The sequence below is a fragment of the Podarcis muralis genome, chromosome 5 (genome assembly GCF_964188315.1).
Source record: "Podarcis muralis chromosome 5, rPodMur119.hap1.1, whole genome shotgun sequence".
In the NCBI taxonomy this organism is placed as follows: Eukaryota; Metazoa; Chordata; class Lepidosauria; order Squamata; family Lacertidae; genus Podarcis; species Podarcis muralis.
In genome coordinates this window covers 85,002,573-85,009,838 of record NC_135659.1, presented here as the reverse complement: position 1 = coordinate 85,009,838, position 7,266 = coordinate 85,002,573, and positions in this window count along the sequence as shown.

Here is a 7,266-nt window from a genome sequence, read left to right as displayed (position 1 = left end):
CTCGCTTGGACTACTGCAATGTGCTCTACGTGGGGCTACCTTTGAAGGTGCCTTGAAACTACAACTAATCCAGAATGCAGCAGCTAGACTGGTCACTGGGAGCGGCCGCCGAGACAACATAACACCGGTCTTGAAAGACCTACACTGGCTCCCAGTACGTTTCCGAGCGCAATTCAAAGTGTTGGTGCTGACCTTGAAAGCCCTAAATGGCCAGTATACCCGAAGAAGTGTCTCCACCTCCATCGTTCTGCCCGGACACTGAGGTCCAGTGCCGAGGGCCTTCTGGTGGTTCCCTCGCTACAAGAAGCCAAGTTACAGGGAACCAGGCAGAGGGCCTTCTCAGTAGTGGCACCTGCCCTGTGGAACGGCCTCCCACCAGATGTCAAAGAGAAAAATAACTACCAAACTTTTAGAAGACATCTGAAGGCAGCCCTGTTTAGGGAAGCTTTTAATGTTTAATAGGTTATTGTATTTTTGTGTTCTGTTGGAAGCCTCCCAGTGGCTGGGGAAACCCAGCCAGATGGGCGAGGTATAAATATATTATTATTATTATTATTATTATTATTATTATTATTATTATTATTTTGCTGCCTGAGGCATCTCCTACTCCACATACCGTAGCTGACTAGGTTGGCAGTTGAATGCCACTTCCACACCGACAATGGAACTTGACGGTGGCCAGGTAGTCTGTGAGGAATGATGAGTCTGCTGCCTGAGGAGGTTTCCTCACTTTGCCTAATGGTAGGGATGGCCAAGACCAACGCAGAAAAGTTGGAGGAGTTGACCATGGGGCAGAAGAGACAATGACAGCCAGTGTTCCCCCCCCCCAAATGTTTAGGGGTACTCTCATTTTCCTACACATGTTGAAATATTGCCCCTCAATGAGGCCAAACTTAGATTCACAAAATGTTTAGGGGTATGGGTACCCATGCGACCCCGCAGAAAAAAATCACCGAGGACAGCCACCTTCAAATATCTGAAGGCCTGGAGCAAGTTTGTTTACTGTTTCTCCTGTGGGTGAGGTAAAAAAAGGGTAAAGGACCCCCCGGACAGTTAAGTCTAGTCAAAGGCGACTATGGGGTTATGGTGCTCATCTCGCTTTTCAGGCTGAGGGAGCTGGTGTTTGTCCACAGCTTTCCGGGTCATGTGGCCAGCATGACTAAACTGCTTCTGGTGCAATGGGACACCGTGACGGAAGCCAGAGCACATGGAAATGCCTTTTAACTTCCCGACAAAGCAGTACCTATTTATCTACTTGAACTGGTGTTCTTTTGAACTGCTAGGTTGGCAGGAGCTGTGACAGAGCAATGGGAGCTCACTGTGTCGTGGGGATTCAAACTGCCGACCTTCCGATCGGCAAGCCCAAGAGGCTCACTGGTTTAGACCAGGCATGTCCAACTCCCAAGAGACTGTGATCTACTCCCAGTATAAAAAAACTGGCAGTGATCTACCCATTGTCATTGGAGGGAGGAGGAGCATGCGTGGGGTGGGTGGATTGCCCAGTTGTTCAGCTTTTTTAGGAGGGAGGTACCCAGAATTGTTTAGCTTTCTTGGGGGAGGACTGCACAGTTTTTTAGCCTTTCCCCCGTAGATTTTTGTACACAATAAGGATTCCACGATCTACCAGGATCAGCCAGGGATCTACCAGTAGATCACGATCTACTGCTTGGACATCTGTGGTTTAGACCACAGCACCACTCACTCAGTAGGACCTGAACAAACGAGGTTCAAATGACAAGAACCAGGGCATTTTGGTCAAAGGTTCAGAAGAACATCTGATGGTACAATTTGTTTGGCAGTGGGACAGACTGCCTCAGGAGGTGGTTTACTGTCTTTCATTGGCAGTTTTTAAGCAGTGGCCGAGTGGAATGGCCAGGAATGCCATAACAGCAGATTTCTGCATTGGCATAAGATTGGATTAGATGCACTTTGGAGAAGGGGCTGTAGTTCTGTGGTAGAGCATTTGCCTTGAGTTTAGAAGTCTCCAGGTTCAACCTCTGGCACCTGCAGGTAGGGCAAGGAGACACTTGTTGCCTGAAACCCTGGAAAGCCTCTGCCAGTCAGTGTAGATCCTCCAAGTGCCCCTATTTTGCAGAGACCTCCTTGATTTAGAGAAGCCGTCCCAGTTTCTGATTTGATCCCGGAATGTCCCACTTTTTCCTTAGGATGTCCCTATTTTCATTGGAGAAATGTTGGAGGGTATGGAGTTTTCTGACCCTCAAGCCATCTGAAGGCAATCCTGTATAGGGAGGGTTTTTGGTTTGTTTGTTTGTTTAAAAAAAGTTTAATGTTTTATATTGTTTTTATATATGTTGGAAGCTGCCAAGATTGGCTGGGGAAACCCAGTAAGATGTGTGGGGTGTAAATAGTAAAATTATCATTATGGAATAGGACGTCCCTATTTTCATTGGAGAAATGTTGGAGGGTATGTGTATAAGGCAGATTCCTATGTTCCTTTGAGCATAGGTACCCAGGAGTCAAAGTTAAAGCCATGGTTTTCCCAGTAGTGATGTATGGAAGTGAGAGCTGGACCATAAAGAAGGCTGATCGCCGAAGAATTGATGCTTTTGAATTATGGTGCTGGAGGAGACTCTTGAGAGTCCCATGGACTGCAAGAAGATCAAACGCATCCATTCTTAAGGAAATCAGCCCTGAGTGCTCACTGGAAGGACAGATCATGAAGCTGAGGCTCCAATACTTTGGCCACCTCATGAGAAAAGAAGACTCCCTGGAGAAGACACTGATGCTGGGAAAGATGGAGGGCACAAGGAGAAGGGGGCAACAGAGGACGAGATGGTTGGATAGTGTTTTCGAGGTTACCAGCATGAGTTTGACCAAACTGCGGGAAGTAGTGGAGGACAGAGGTGCCTGGCGTGCTCTGGTCCATGGGGTCACGAAGAGTCGGACACGACTAAACGACTAAACAACAACAACAACACCCAGGAGTCACAGGATGGGACATAAGTGCCCATCCTTATGACGTGTGAAACTAGGGAAAACTGAAAAAGAACTAGATAACTTCTTATGATCTCATTTTCTTTGACTATTTGTGCAGGAAGAACCAAATACTGGTTAACACGAGTCATCAGTGTGATGCAGCAGAACAACAAAAAATGGCTAATGCTATTCTAGGCTGTATCGACAGAAGTATAGCGTCCCGGTCAAGGGAAGTAATAGTACCACTCTATTCTGAATTTGGTCAGACCACACTTGGAATACTGTGTCCAGTTCTGGGCACCGCAAGCTGGGCCATGCTGGGGGCACCGGCATGGGGGTGCCTGGTTCACGCCTGCCGTGTGCTGCGTTGGCTGACTGGGTTCCCCAGGTGGTACAACAGTGCTCTGCTTGGCTCTGGTGCGGGGTGGGGCCGCTCCAGCCATGTCAGTGGCGAGGGCTGGGCAGCCATGATGGGATCCTTCACGCTCCATACCCTGCCTTACCAGTGCGCACGTACCCCCTGGTGCACCCGCCCACTCCCCGGTGCGTGCATGCGCACCCCTCCGGCATGTGTGCGCCTACCCCAGGCTCTGGGAGCTCACGCTATGTGGCTGCAGTGAAAACGTTTGTAGTGGTACCTCGGGTTAAGAACTAAATTTGTTCCGGAGGTCCGTTCTTAACCTGAAACTGTTCTTAACCTGAAGCACCACTTTAGCTAATGGGGCCTCCCGCTGCCGCTGCACAATTTTTGTTCTCATCCTGAAGCAAAGTTCTTAACCCGAGGTACTATTTCTGGGTTAGCAGAGTCTGTAACTTGAAGCGTCTGTAACCCGAGTTACCACTGTATATGATACTGCCCTGCAGATGTTATGCCCATCTTCGCCTTGAGTTATCTTGGAGCTTTTCTTTTGCAGCAAGCATATACAGATGTGCACATGAGATTTCACTGACTAGTAAGCACTGGTTAGGACTCAGCAGTTCTCAACCTGTGGGTCCCCAGATGTTGTTGGACTACAACTCCCATCATCCCTGGCCTTGCTAGCATCTGGGGACCCACAGGTTGAGAAAGGCTGGGTTAGGTAGGTCATCGGACTTTTGCACTCTAAACCAGACACCGTTTGGAGGAGCGCTGAGCCACTTGGCCCAGTAGGAATCTGTCCACAGCAAACTGGTCAAGTCCGTCTTACCTACAGAAAAGGTACGTGGTAAAGGGGGAAAGGCATAACTTAAAATTTCCATTTCCCACCCTTTTCTTTCATGCACTGCCAGTAAAAAAAAAAGGAGCTCATGTTTCCAAGTAAATCTTTCCAGGCTGTAGGTGATGATGACAATTCCTTCTGCTTTATTGCAGTGTGGGAGAGTAAACAGCTTGGATATACAGTGTATCAATATGCCACTTGTTAATAAGCAGGGATGCAAATCATAAATATTCGGCTGTTTGATCACTGGTTTTTTAATTAATGTTTTGATGGTATCCAATGAGAATAAAAGTCAGGGTGATAATATTGAGGCCAGGCAACAGAGAAAAGAGGCAATGTTTTTTGTGTGTGTGTTACCTGATTTATATGATGGATAAACTATCAGCTTATCCAGATTTATATACCAAGAGGGGGATGGGAGTGTGTGTGTGTATATATATATATATACTATATATATATATCCTCACTTAATTCAAATGTTTACCTAAAATGTTCCCAAAGGACAGCAACGTAGGCAAAATTATCAGAGTTTAATAGTGCAATATTGTAATTTGTAAACAGCTTTTCAGTGAGTTCTGAGAGTTTGATCCTACCTGTGTATCTTCTTTTGAGGCGCATATAAGGACTCCCACTGCTCTACCTTTGTGTCCTCGCTGAGGATGCATTCCAAACAACCAAGGCCACCAAACCATGATGGTCTGGCAGTGGGTGGTGCTGTAACTGCCATGGAGGCTGCCTGTGCAAATCCTTTGGCTCCACCCATGAACAAGAGATTTCAAAGGTATTTTCAAACCCTGATTCCAGACAAGCCTCAAAAACTAAAGCCCTAGTTTTGCCTTTGGGTCATTTGTCTCTAAGTAATGAATAGTTGGTGGAAAGGGGTGGGGGGCAAGCTGAGTCACAACCACAACATAAGGAGAGGAGGCTTTAACCCTTTGCTGCTGCCACGGTCCCGATGCAGAATCATTCCTCCTAGTGGCTGCTATTTGCAGTGGCACCCATGAAGGCTTTGATCCCACAGTGAATAGCAGTGGGTGTGGTGATTCGCCACCTGAGCTGCATATTTTAATTTTGGACGTAAATATTTTTAAATGTTTTAATGGGGTTTGCTCTGTGTATTTTACAGATGGGTGTTTACATTTTAAGGGCATTGTTTTATTGTGTACTTTAATTGTGGATTTTATATTTCGAGGCTTGCATATTTGGTTTTTAGTCTTGCAAACTGCTTAAACACCTATTTTGGCATTAAGCAGTAGTAACAACAACAACAATAACAACAACCTAGATAATGCTGGCACTGGGAGGAATCACATGTTCTCTTCCTATACAGCCTTCTTATATTTTAAGTCTTCTTATAATATTATTATGCATTACTGCATCACATTTTTGATATCTCATGTTTCCTCCAAGAAGCTCAGGGCAGCGCGCAGGGTCCCTTCTCTTTATATCCTCTCAACAATCCTATGAGGTAGGTAGGTTGCAAGAGAACAATCAGCCCAAGGTGTCCCAGTAAGATTTTTTGGTTACCTGGGTTTTGACCTTGGGTCTTCCCAGTTCCAAGATCATTAAATCATGGTGTCTTGTCCCTGAAGGAGCAGTATGCAGTTGTTCTCTCACCACTGTCAATGCAGTGAAATGCACAAATGGAGTTCTATTAATTTCTTAGACACTGCTTAACATTTTCTGAAGCCACCAGGACTACAAACTTTATAGAGTTAATTAAAAAATAAAAGTAGGCATTATCCAGCTGCCAAATGGGCCGCCACACAAAGAAAATTACACCTAGTAGCTATAATCCCAGAATGTCATATTGGAGTACAATGCAAAAGGTGTACATAATACTGTACCTGAAAGTATCTGCCCATTGTTTACCAGCATAAGCAGAACCGTGATCCCTAATTCCTGAGTCCATGGAATTTTAAAAAGATTCCCCCAAGATTTCAGAGAATTTTGCATCTGGCTTCCACTGATTCATTTCAGTCTTTTTAACCTGGACAGCTTCATGCCCACTAAAGCGATATGGGAGCTTCTCACAAGGTCAGTGGTTTTCTGCATTGACGATTGCTCTGCAAATGACAGAAGCTGGTGTCCGAGCTGTTAAAAATGGCTGGTGATGTTAAGCAGAAGGTAATTTATCAACTCTTAAAACACATCCACTATTTGCAAATCTAGGGTGCAATCCAGCATGAAGTTATTTTGGAAGTGAGCAGGGGCTGCACATGAGAGCGCTGCTAATCATTCAATAATAACAATAATACTTGGCATTTATCTAGTGCCTTAGAGTGTTGAAAGCACATGGCTTACATTAACTTGCTGTCATCCTTACAAGAAACCTATAGAGCAGGTCAGCCTCATTATCCCCATTTTGTTGATGCAGGGACTGAGGCCAAGGGAGACCAGCTTGGGGGCCATCTAGTGATCTCATGGCAAAGGCAAGACCTGAGCCAGGGAATCCTGATTTGTAGCTCGTTCTCTCAGCCAGCTGCTGTGCTCCAGGCCTCCATACAAGTGCTCTTGTGCAAATCCCATTAGTTCCGGTGGCGCTTGCTCATAACATCTCCCTGCTGAATTGAACCCTCGTTCTGCACAATAAGCCGCTCATGGAATACTGAGCAACAAACGGAACGGGCTCGGTTTTGGTGTGCCGTTCAAAGCCAGGCTGGCGGTCCTTGCAAAGCCGTTTCTGTGGCTCCAGAATCAGCTTCTGCCGAGAGGACGAGAGGGGAGGCCTTTTGCATTGGAAATGGGCACCGCTTCTCCCCAAAACTGAAATGTGTTGCTTCTCATTCCCCCTCTCCCTGCCCGCCTGCACCCCCCCACCACCCTCCAGGCCTCACGGCATTGCAGAGCTACCCATTACGTAACTTCATTTAATAATCCCAGGCCGGGCTTGGTGCAATTTAACAGCTTCAGAGGAGCCCAGCACTAATGCATCGATTTGGGCTTTAATAGAATTTCGTTGTCAATGGCCGGTGGCCTGCCGCAGCGCCTGCATGCTTCAATCTTAACCCATCCGAAGGCTCTGTTCGTTTCCAGTTGAGCTCCGTTTGTTTCCAGTTGAATAGGTTAAGCAAAGACAGACCTCACTGTTCTCAATTCACTTTATGATCCTCCCATCATAAAAAATAAT